This window comes from Clupea harengus, chromosome 15, assembly GCF_900700415.2.
Source record: "Clupea harengus chromosome 15, Ch_v2.0.2, whole genome shotgun sequence".
Lineage (NCBI taxonomy): Eukaryota > Metazoa > Chordata > Actinopteri > Clupeiformes > Clupeidae > Clupea > Clupea harengus.
This window is the reverse complement of record NC_045166.1, coordinates 9,974,592-9,987,140: the sequence shown is the minus strand read 5'-3', so window position 1 is coordinate 9,987,140 and position 12,549 is coordinate 9,974,592.

The following is a 12,549-nucleotide window of genomic DNA, read 5'->3' as shown; positions in this document are numbered from 1 at the left end:
TGGGGCGATTTTCATTTCGCCCCAAATCGCCCAGAAGGGGCGGGCCATTTGAAGCACGACTTTTGCCTGACAGCTTGGCTGTTACCTGATTGGACAATGACATTCAAAAGCAGATCAGACGGTCTAGTGGTAGAATCCGACAAAAAAAAATATAACATTTACATTTACATGTAGTCATTTAGCAGACACTTTTATCCAAAGCGACTTTCAAGGAAATTGCATTTATACATCGGGATTTTTGATTATTTTTTTTTTTCTTCCCTTACCCGTAGGTAGTGCGTCGCCCCAATCGCCCTTATGGACAAGCCGCCCCTGCTGCCTACCACTCTTCGGCTCCTGAAAACCGATATTTAAAGGACTCTGCCGCGGAGCACCATCCAGTGGGCCGCAAAAATGTTTCAGGTTTTTTTTTTCCCCCACGAATTTTCCACGAAGAATGGATTTTTAGTTGAGAACAATATTAATTAGGGATGTCAAAATTAACGCGTTAATCTATGAGATTATTGTGGCCGAGATTAATGCGATAAAATATTTAAACGCAGGTAACGCAACTTTGTTTACTTCCGGTGTGCTTTGACCCCTGACACGAAACCGCCGGCTACAGGTTACAAACCAGCTAGCTTCTACATTGATCTTCAATTAAAGTGTTAGCAGCAAGCTAACAATAATGGTCGAGCGCTTCAGTTAAGACCTACAATATTCTGTTTGCCCTGACAGTGTTCGTGTAGTATATAAACAACAAACCAAGTCGATGTAGACATAGACATAGACAAGCTACTGGATGACATAAATTTCCCTCAGGATTAATAAAGTATCCATCTATCTATCTATATACAAGTCGTGTAAACACCTGTATTCACCTTTATTCACATAAAATATGTCCCACTAACAGACTCCCGAGACTCCGCCATCTTGTTTTGATTACTCCCGCCCTTTTGCACAACGTCGGCTTCCAATTCTCACACACGCCGAACTGATTGGATACCGTGTGGTCCGCATTTGCATAAAGTTAAACAATCGTCAACTTTGAAAGGGCAGCGGAGGCGTTTCGTTGCTCGACATACGGGCTATCGTCTCCATTCATTCCCAATGAGAGCGGGACGATTAACGCCCAAATGGAAACATAGCTTTACATAGGAGAGACTGAGACGGTAGTTGAAGATGGAGAGAGCTGAGGGATTGTTGGGCGGAAAGTTTCTGTTTAGGAGGCAAAATGACGGAACAATCGACAAAACTAAAGTTGTATGTAGCATTTGTCAAGCTGAATTTAGCTATCACAGAAGCATCTCGTCTTTAAGTTATCACCTTAATGCAAAGCACCCAACAGAAAGCAGTCCCAGGTTAGATGGTAGCCAACCGACACTCCACGACTTCTCTAGGAAAATAACTAGACCAACCAAGGTTACCAACGCTGTAGAAAAATTAAGACGTTTCTTAAGCGAAAGAATGACAGCACTGGTAATGTCATACTACCGAAAACTACTAAAATTCAGCGTAAATACAACCCTGATTATATTAGATTTGGTTTTGTGAATGGAGGTGACGTCGTTGAGCCCAGGGCGCAGTGTGTCGAGTGCGTTTTAAAGCTGTCTAATGAGGCGCTCAAACCTGAGACGCGACATCCAGCACTCACATACAGAACCAGGTCCTGGAAAAGATGAAAGGTAGCCTGTTCATTTTAAAACAAGTTAGATGAGTCGACGGACGTCAATAAAGCTGTATTAGTGCTGTTTTTTGTGCGTTATCATTGGAGTGGTATTCTACAAGAGGACATGCTTTTCTGTGGAGAGCTACCAACTCGAACTACTGTAAGAACTGGAATACCCATAATGCTTTGCGGGTAATTGGAGATATACGAGAAAGCAAGGAAAAGGAGAGTTATTCGTTGTGGCTGGAGTTTGAGTAAAAGTCTTCACAGTTCAAACTCATGTGTCCGTGATTCATTATACGTCTACTACACCAAGAACCTATTCCAGGAGAGATCAAGGTTTACACTGGTGGCAGCGGTGTTCTTCACGTTCGAGTTTCGTCTGAAGTTTTTCTCCAGCACTACGAAACTGACTACTGCTAGCTGTGAAGTGTGAGTTGTATTAGTTGCTACGATAGGATTAGCTGCTAGGGCGCACCTTTACGTTTGCTAGTTGGTGCTAAGTGAGTCTAGTTTACATTTGAATAATGTCAGTAGAGGAGAATGGAGCTGCCGTTGCTTCCGCCGCCGCACGGGTCCCTCAGAAGGCTCGGAATGTCCCTCTGCCCCCGCCATTTCGGAATGATGGCAGTGAGTCTTTCCAGTTATGGGCCAGACGTTACGAGGTAATTCAGGAGGCACGCTACAGAGACACTGGTCTGAATCTGGATGCAGTAATGGCGACAGAGTTGCCCACTTGATTACCGCCTGAACTTCTCATTGTCTGGGATAATTTGTCATCCGCAACACGACGTTCGTTTGCAGCAATAAAGAGATAGTTGCAAGATACTTTTGGCAGAACGGACATAATTGCGTCCTTCCAGGCTTTTACTAACTCGCGTAGTAGGAAGCCCAATGAGGCCATGGAAGTGTATGCTGCTGATGTATGTAGACTAGTGAAAGAGGCTTTTCCAGACTTTTGAACCAAATGCTGCAGAATATATGAAACTCACACGTTTTTTGGCAGGGCTGGATCAGGAACTTCAAATTAAGTGTCATGAGAGAGGAGTAAAAACATTCAAAGAGGCTTTTGATATTGCCAATCAGGCAGAGCGTGCCCGGCAGGCTGCTAAATTTATGCCACCAACTACCCCTCATACAAACAGCTGCGGTGCCACAACCCTGTCAGTCAACACAATCTCAGACAGTACTGCACCTCTTCATAAAGTTGTTCAAGATTTCACCGACACAGTCAGACACTTAAGCAAAGACCTAACTGACCTAAAACTGACACTTAATGCCCAAACCCTGACATCACGCCACAATGCCTACTCACCAAAACTTCATCAGGGGTCCCCTTCCCCACGTGGCAGAGACCAAGGATACTCCCCGGGAGCACAGAGATATGCTCGCAGTTTTTCACCTACCAGTCACATGGGTCGTCGTCATCTGTCTCCTGAGACATACCAAAATTCTTCTGCACGCAAGAGTATGGACAATCGCAGACAGGACTACTACAGACGTGACCGAGACAGACCACACTTTCCACACGGGGGAGATGTCTAGAGATTACCACCACTACAAATTCTCCCCTGATCGTCACCCAAACTACTCCAATGAGGACATGCCACAACTTCACTATGGCAGACCAAGTGGAAACATCAGAAACCGCCGCTACAGCCCAAGTCCAGTACGCAAGCGTGTCTCTTTCCAAGATGACAGGGGTGGTGATCAACATGACCACCATGGGTATCAGGATGACTATCGGCAGGGAAACTTCAACTAGCTGATGCAAGGGGGCATCCATCAGCTATCCTCCAACTAGCGGTCTTGTGGCCAACAAAATACACTGCAAAATAATTCTGCTGTTACAGACAACGAAAACTGCAACACTTTCACTGCCTACATCAGGGGAATAGTAGAAGGTTCTGACATGCATATTATGTTGGATACTGGATTTCATATATTAGTGAGAATATACGAATGCCACTTCTGTAGGTACACCTGGAATTCGTCCATTGTGTTTGACTTCAATCAGTAACTTACGTATGGTTTCATCCGGTACCTACGTAAGCTTTCGCCTATCATAAAAATGTAACCTGATGCAATTCTTAACCACGCCCACCTGAGCGTGGACAATAGCCGCATCTCCCCAGATGTGACCCTCTCTCTCCGCCGGCATTTCAGCCAGGCACACGCAACTTTTTGACCTCTCCTCACCTCCAGCACTGCTTGGAGCACACCGTCAACCGGTGAAGAACAACTCTCTTTGTTCTCTCGCAACAAAGAGACCACTCTCACTTCTTACGGCCGACACACGCCTAAGATCTCTCAGTCAACGAACTGCTAAGTGAGACGAAGTAAGTTTAGCGAAAGCAGCTAACAATAGACCTGCTAGCTGAATTGCAAAGGGAACCGCAACAGATTCACGGAAACTGCAACATTCCGAGCGATCAAACCCTCCGACCTAAACTGCAGTGAAACAGAGACATCACAGCAAGGACAACTTTCTCCATCTACGGACAGCATCATCTCTTTGCCTCATCTACGTTGGATCCGCACGCCTTTTCCCAAAGGACTGGTAAACTCTGACATTAACTGGGCATTTAGCTATCCTAGCTATTCACAACCTGGCTAAGCATAAGACTGTTTACATGCCATTGTTCATGTGTTTCATATGTTTTCTTTACTGAACGTAACTGTTTATATATTTTCATTGTTAGTTGGTAGTTGGCTTCACCACACCATCTAAGGCAGGGGTCAGCAAATAACTTGGGCCACGGGCCAGTAGTTTTCCTCGCCACTAGGTGGCGGGCCAAAGTCTGGGTTACTGCATATTAAGACGCTGCGATAGGTGCACTCGCAACAACTAGGTCTACATGGAGAATGGATAGGTCTACTACAAATAACTAATGATAATAAACCATGTGAATGAGCCCATTGGTTGTCTGTTTGAATAATTTAATTATTTTAACGAACTCTGTCTTATCCCCCTGTCAATATAGCCTTGCCTATTTTGAATAATAGCAATGACGAAGTTTTTTCAACATTGAGCCTCCTAATTAGACCTAGGCTACTACTTAGAGTCCATCTTAGACTACTTTTATTTCGAAATAGTTGGTTGACGCACCTCCTTAAAATGTTTATTGTTTGGGAAAATAGCGTGCAGAGAAAAATTTGCATACAATGTCTTTGTCAAAAGGTCTGAAGAGGAAAGTTGACAACGACAACAGAGCCTATTAAACTTTGCCTTTATCTTACCCGGCTTCACTAATGGAAAGCCCATGTGTCTCATCTGCAACAAAGTTGTTGTGGTTTGCAAAGGGTACAATGTCAATGATCTAGCTATGTCTCTTCAATTTAAGGAGTGATGAGGCTGGTGCACTCAATAGCTCGCTATCGACTAACATTACCTCAGACCAGGTAGCTAGCTAGCAGGTTAGCTGGCAAAATAGTCTTACAAAACGAGATGACGATACAAATTTTAAAATAAATTTTGTCTGACTTCCACAAACAGAAAACACAGCCGATTACCCACATTGTCATTATTGGTGCACAAAAACAGCTCTCACTGACTGACACTGGTGCTTGCTTTGTAGTAACAAAGTGACTTGTCATTTCTATGAGTGAGGTAACGTTAAAATTAGCTTTATTGAACGTCCTACAAAAGTCCCCTAATAAAAGTGTCATGGGTTTACGATCCGTTTAAATTTCATTGATCTAGCGATGTCAATTCAGAGATGCTAGTTATAAACCAACCGACACTTCTCTGTGACAGCCATACGAAGACGTTACGAGAGGGTTGCCTTGCCAGAACAAACAGGAGGATGCTAGATAATATTACTATTTCTAATAAGTTTTTGAAATTTGACATCAACATGGTCTGTCATCCAAACGTGGTGGCTCGTCATCGTTGGTGCACATAAATACTGTCTCATCCAGTGAGAATAGACGCGGGCGTTTAGGATTACTAGCCATAACTGTAAAACACACTGTTTCTCCTCAGGCGATCTGTCAGTAGTGAGATGTAGCGATAAAAAACTTCATGACAGGAAACCCAGTTTCCGGTTTCAAAATAAAAGTAAAATGTTAATCTAACCATTAGCGGGGTATTATTTCATGAATTAATGTTGTAGTATAAAAACTGTCTCTTTAAAAAAAACCTGCTACGATCGGGATAATTTGACGGGCTCAAGAAATTAACTGGCGGGCCACAATTTGCCCGTGGGCCGCCTGTTGCCGACCCATGCTCTAAGGGTTATCGTTAGGATTGCTTCTCAGACACATCGGGTCTTGCATGCATCACTAACCATTTCCCTCTTCTAACATGGCATCTTAATCGCGCACGATTACATATACATTGGCCTTCACATAGCCACACACGCTAAGAGAATACTCGAACTTCGCGCTGCATATAGGCTCGTCCTTTTCCACATCACATGTATGTTCGCGTACGTGCACACACATGCACGCGGAACTGCAGTGATCAAACAAAGGAACACACACATATTCTTTCTGGCGCGCTACCCCGCGCGCAACCCCGAGCCCACCGGCTCACACACACACACACACTCCCTCTCTCTTACACATCCCCACACTCCTTTAATTCATTAGTTAGTTACATTTAGCTAGATTACATATTGTGTGTTATTTTTTATCATTGTGTAAATAAATACTTTGATTATATACGCTGGTCTATTTAATGTTACACAAGAATGGACTTTGCCAACCTCTTCTATTCAGAATTCCAATGACCTTCAACCATACTATTAATAAGGTAACTTTGGTTGTAGTTATTCATTTAATTATTAATCAGAGTTCCGAATTGATAGTATAATATATTTTATGAGACTGATATATTTAACGAGACTGATTTGTGGATTATCTTTACTTGGACCACCGTGGAGGACACTACACTTTGTGTGGCGCCCCCTAGGTGTTCAATTTAATTGATCTGCCTTTGTGTTGAATGGTTGATGCCTGTCCAATCGGGTGAGATTACCAACATATTGTTGCTGTTGCAAGGACAGCACCAGTGTGTCTTGGTGGGCCTCGCAAAGATGGTATCACAATTTACACACAATTGCACCCACATTCACCCGGCGCCTGCTCACAGGGTAAGTTACCTACATAGTCTGGTACTCCCATGTGAGGCTAGTACCAATTTCACCTACACTTCCATCATTGAGCACTTGTTTGTAGAATACTTCCTGCGGAAGCGCTGGGATGCATCATCAGTGATGTATCCTGGGGTCATTGGGTGTTTTGGGTCTATTCGAACATCAGACACCCTCCCCCAGGCGACCCAGCCAGGGGTGATCAGTCCCCGGCTTGCATCCCAGCAGCATTTGACCACTGGGCCTCCCTTTTCAGCCAGAGCCACTTAGTGGCTCTCTCTGCGGCATCAATGGTTGATTTGATGGCCCTCTTCTTACACAAGCCCAAGATGCCTAGCTTAGTCAGAACTCTGCAGAGGGACTGGCCTGCAAAGCCCCGACATCCCACCTCAATAGGCTCACAGCGAGTGATCCAGCCCTGGCTCTTGCACTCCTCTGTCAACTCCTGGTACTTGGCACGTTTACGCTCTTGAGCTTCATCCATGCGCTCTTCCCAGGGTACAGTGAGTTCCATCATGATCACCTGTTTGGTGGAATTTGAAAAGATGACCATGTCTGGACGCAGTCTTGTCGAGGCGATGTGCTCTGGAAAGCGCAGCTGCTTGCCCAGATCTACTTTCAGCTGCCAGTCGACAAAGTTGATGGACTTTGGACGACGTTGTTTGCTTGTCGTTATAGCCAAAGCTACTATCTCCGCAACTGCCTTGAGCACTTGATCATGCTGCCAGCGGTAGCGACCATCTGCAAGTGCCTTTGGGCAGCTGCTGAGGATATGTTCGAGGAATCCTCTTCCAGAGCACAGCCCGCAAGATGGTGTTTCGATCTTGCCCCAGACGTGGAGATTTGCCGGGCTTGGTAAGCCATCATAGACCGAGCAGAAGGCCTCTCAAAAAGGACTTTGTCTTATCCAAATCGGTAACAGGGCAACATTTGGACACACTTGGCACTGTGAACATTGCACTATGACTAGGCTCACTAAATTTACAGCATGAAGTCCAAGTTATTAGGAATGTTAGTCAGACTATTATACTTGGCTGGGACTTTTTGCAACAACATTTTGCTGTGCTAGATTTAGGCAGAGGTTTGTGCCACCTTCACAATCAAGATCTTCCTCTGCTGAGCACCACAGAAATGACACCAGACAGCTGCTCTGCCCATGTTACTGAATGCACCACCATACCTCCTTCAGCAAGACTCCAAATGACTTTGGAAGAACTAATTTAGTCAAACACAAAATCAATACAACTTCAGACTCACCAATCAGAAAGCGTGCCTACCACACATGCGGTCTGTGATCCAGTCACAAGTGGAAGACATGCTGGCACAAGAGATAATCGAAGTGAGTCATAGCCCATGGGCTGCGCCAGTGGTTATGGTGCGGTAAAAAGATGGATTGTATTCTGTATTCTGTACATTCTGTATTGATTACAGGGCACTAAATTCAGTCACTGTCAAAGACGCGCACCATTTGCCCAGAACCGATGACACACTAGATGCACTGGGTGGCTCTGCTGTGTTCAGCACCATGGACTTGTCATCAGGCTATTGGCAGGTCCAACTCGACGAACAAGACCAAGAAAAAAACGGTGTTTACTACTGGCCGCTCTCTCTATCACTTCAAAGACATGCCAATGGGACTAGTAAATTCACCCCCAACATTTCAACATCTTATGCAGCTTGTACTACAGGGACTGTCTTGGAAAACATGCTTAGTGTACCTTGACGATATAATTGTGTACAGTAAGACCTTCTCTGCTCATTTGCTGCATTTGAAGGAGGTGTTTGAACGTCTCAGAGCTGCAAACCTTAAATTGAAACCGTCAAAGTGTGACTTTGTGCAATCTCAGGTGACATTCTTAGGACATGTTGTATCTGCTTCAGGTGTGCAACCAGACCCAAAGAATATTGACAAAGTGAGGGATTGGCCAACATCTGAGAATCCTACTGAGGTTAGGGCATTCTTGGGACTCTGTTCTTATTACAGACGTTTTATACATCAGTTTGCCAAGATTTCACAGCCTCTACATGCCCTTACTCAGAAAGGAAAAACTTTTTCATGGATTGATGTGGAACAAGCGGCATTTGACATTCTTCGCCATGCCCTCACACATACTCCCATTCTGGCATATCCAGATTTCTCTAAAGAATTCTTGCTTTGTACTGATGCCTCTAACATCTCTATTGGATGTGTGCTCTCACAGTTAAATGATAGCAGCAGGGAACATGTCATATGGTACCACCACTACAAATGGTATGGTAGCCATACCCTCACATCAACTGAGAGACGGTGGTCTACGTTTGATCGGGAACTGTGGGCCATTGTGTGGTCCATACGCCATTTCCGCCAGTACCTCACGGGTCATCCATTCCGATTCATTATAGACCACAAACCTCTCCTAGGATTGAGAAAGATGGCCTTGGATGGTGATCCGACTGGGCGCAGAGCGAGATGGGCACTGGAAATCGACCCATATAACTGAACAATTGAACACAAACAAGGTCTTAAACACTGCAATGCTGACTCCCTATCACGGCGTCCATGTAGGACCGAAGACAGTATGCCTATAAGGGAGACTGTATCTGTGAACTCTGTGTCGGTTCAAACACAGAGTGTCAGTTCTACGACTGCGTCACCAGAACATACTGCATTGACTTTGTCAGTACAGCCTGTCGTGGCTGACCCTGTGCCCAGTGACCCACTCTGTTATGACATAGACAGAAACACCCTTCAGGATGCCCAAAAGGAAGATCCTATCCTAAAAAACGTCAGTGAATGGGTCTTGAATGACACTAGACCACCCTTTTCACATCTGAAGGGCGAGCGGTCTGAGCTGCGCCACTACTGGAGAGTTTCCCAGACTTGTCATTGTGGATTCCATCTTGTGTCATAGGGTCCGGCCCCCACCAGGTGACCCTGTATGTCAAGTGGTGGTCCCAAATAGGTTGCAGAATGAAGTTTTTAAGATGTTACATGGACATTCACTATCGGGACATTTTGGCAGCAAAAGAACACTACAAAATGCAGTGACTCGGTTTTATTGGCCCCATATGAGCACGGACATCACCCAGTGGTGTCTCCAGTGTACTGCTTGTGAGGCACGCAGGCCACCGATTCCACACCAGCAGGCCCCAATGCAAAACATAGTGACAAGTAGGCCTTTTGAGAAAATTGCTGCTCACTTCACTGAACTGCCACTCAGTCATAAAGGTAACCGTTACATACTAGTTGTGGATTGTTTCATGGATATATGCACTACCTAACCAAACAGTAACAACAGTCGCAAAATGTTTGTTTGAGGACTACATCAGTAGACATGGGGTACCACGCAGTCTGCACACAGATCAAGGCCGCCAGTTTGATTCGGATTTGGTCAAAGAGTTATGCAGTCACCTTGGAATTCACAAGACACGGACAACCGCCTATCATCCTATGTCAGATGGTATGCTAGAGCGGGCCAACCGCTCTATTAAAAATCAGTTAGCCAAGTTCCTACAGCAAAGGGGGTGAATGGGATGATCATCTACACCAGGTTGAGTTTGCATATAATGCAAGTGTGCATTCATCAACTAATCATACGCCTTTCTTTCTGACTCATGGTAAAGAAGCTCGTTTGCCGGCAGACATCATACTTGGGGACGTGCCAATGGCTACAAATGCTACACCTGGAACCCCTAGTAAATATGCCACAGCTGTGAGACACAGACTTTATTCTGCATTTAACATGGTAGCAGACAACATAGCTATGGAAGGTGCTAAACAGAAGCATTACTATGACCGCCACATGAGGCACAATGCTTATGAAGCAGGTGACCTTGTGTGGGTCAATCTTCCTGCACTTGCCAGACAAAAGTTATCTCCCAGATGGACTGGACCTTTCAAAGTACTGCAACGCCTTGACTCATCCTCAGGGGAAATTGGAGTGGATTACAACCTACAAGACCAACTGGACCCGAGGGCAAAGCCTAAGGTGGTTCACTATAATCGCCTAAAGCCCTACTGTTCACCATGGACTTGTAACTTGGCCCCCACTACTCTTGAGGACATCCAGGCTGAGCCCAATCAGGGTGTTGGCTCCCAGCTCACGGCCCTCTCAGCTTCACAGCCTTATGTCTATCGGAGCTGTGAGCTTGGGGCAAATGAGCCTGCATCTCCAACAATGGTCAATGCCCCAGATCCTGTGGCAAACACACCTGCCATTGAAGCACACACCCCTCAGGAACGGAGAACCAGGTTAGGTCGGATCGTGCGCCCTCCTCAACGTTTTAGAGATGACACTTAAGGAATTTCACAACTGTTTTGTATGTTCACATATTGTATAGGCCTACAACATGTATTTTGTTCAGTTATACAGTTGAGTTTTGCCTAATTACCTGATTAGTTTTCTTTCAGAGGTTTATACTGTACCTGTTTTAAAGTGAACCGACTAACTTTCTGGATAAAGTGGAAATACCAGTAGATTGGGATGGTTATAGGTACACTGCGGTAGGGCCCAGCATGGATAGCGACAATATATGGCAGAATATAGTATAACTGCATTTTGTGGGATGTTTTTGTGTGTGTGTATGTGTTTCCCCCCCACAGGCTTCACTTGTTACTCTTATGTCAGTAATGTTAATAATTGATGTGGATCAGCTAAAACGAGGACGTTTTATTTTCTGAAGGGGGAAGTAGTGTAAGAACTGGAATACCCATAATGTTTTGCGGGTAATTGGAGATATATAAGAAAGCAAGGAAAAGGAGAGTTATTCGTTGCTGCTGGAGTTTGAGTAAAGTCTTCTCAGTTCGAACTCGTGTGTCCATGATTCTTTATACTTCTACTACACCAAGAACCTATTCCCGAAGAGATCAAGGTTTACACTACTACCCAGGAATGCTCGGTTCTATTTATGTTGATAATAGATTGCAGCCACAGATTTAAATCATTATTTCAATTTTTTGTATCATTATATTGACCTATTTGAACCTATTTATTTGAACATTATTTGAACCTATTTTGTTTGCATGTCTGAAGCATCACCAGAGTGGTCTTGTTTGCATGTTTCTATTGGGTCTATTCTGGTTTTATTTCCTTGCTTGTTTGCTGTGCACTGTTGCTGCAATTAAGTTCCTTTATTTCAAAACTCTTTTGGATAATAAATCCCTTTTGACTGAAAATGCTCTGTGTGGTTTTATGTTGTTTTCTGGTGCACAATACAATTTTGATTTCAATATCTAGAGGAAGATTTACTTGTATTAATTAGTAGGCTCCCACCTGTAGCAGGTGCTGATGTTGCTCTTTGTGACACATAACAATCGCTTATTAATAAGAATGGAATATAGATTAGCTAAAATAAGCGGGTTGTCTGTTGGGCCCCGGCCTGTTACAAATACGAAAAGGTGGGCCTTGGAGAAGAAAAGGTTGGGAACCCCTGGTCTAAAGGACTCTGTGGCGGGGTATCTAGATGTCTAAAGGACTCTGTGGGGTGGGGTATCTAGATCTTGACTCTGTTGCGGGGTATCTAGATCTCGCTGACCTTCCTGTGCTGTTTTCCTGCGTTCTCCTGACTCTCTCTGTGCTTGTTGGTCCTCCGATTTTATGTTGCCCACAATAATTCCTGAATTTCTTTTAATTAAAAAGAAAAGTCTGACGGTGTGGACAAAAACTCAGGACACAATCTTTATCGATAAAATAATACATTAGAATACGTTTTAAATTGAAACTTTTGTTACTTTTTTGTAGTCATTTCTATTTTTAATTTGACATTTAAGCTTTTGTGATCATCATGACACCTGCTTCAGGACAAGGGGTTCCAGGCACAACATTA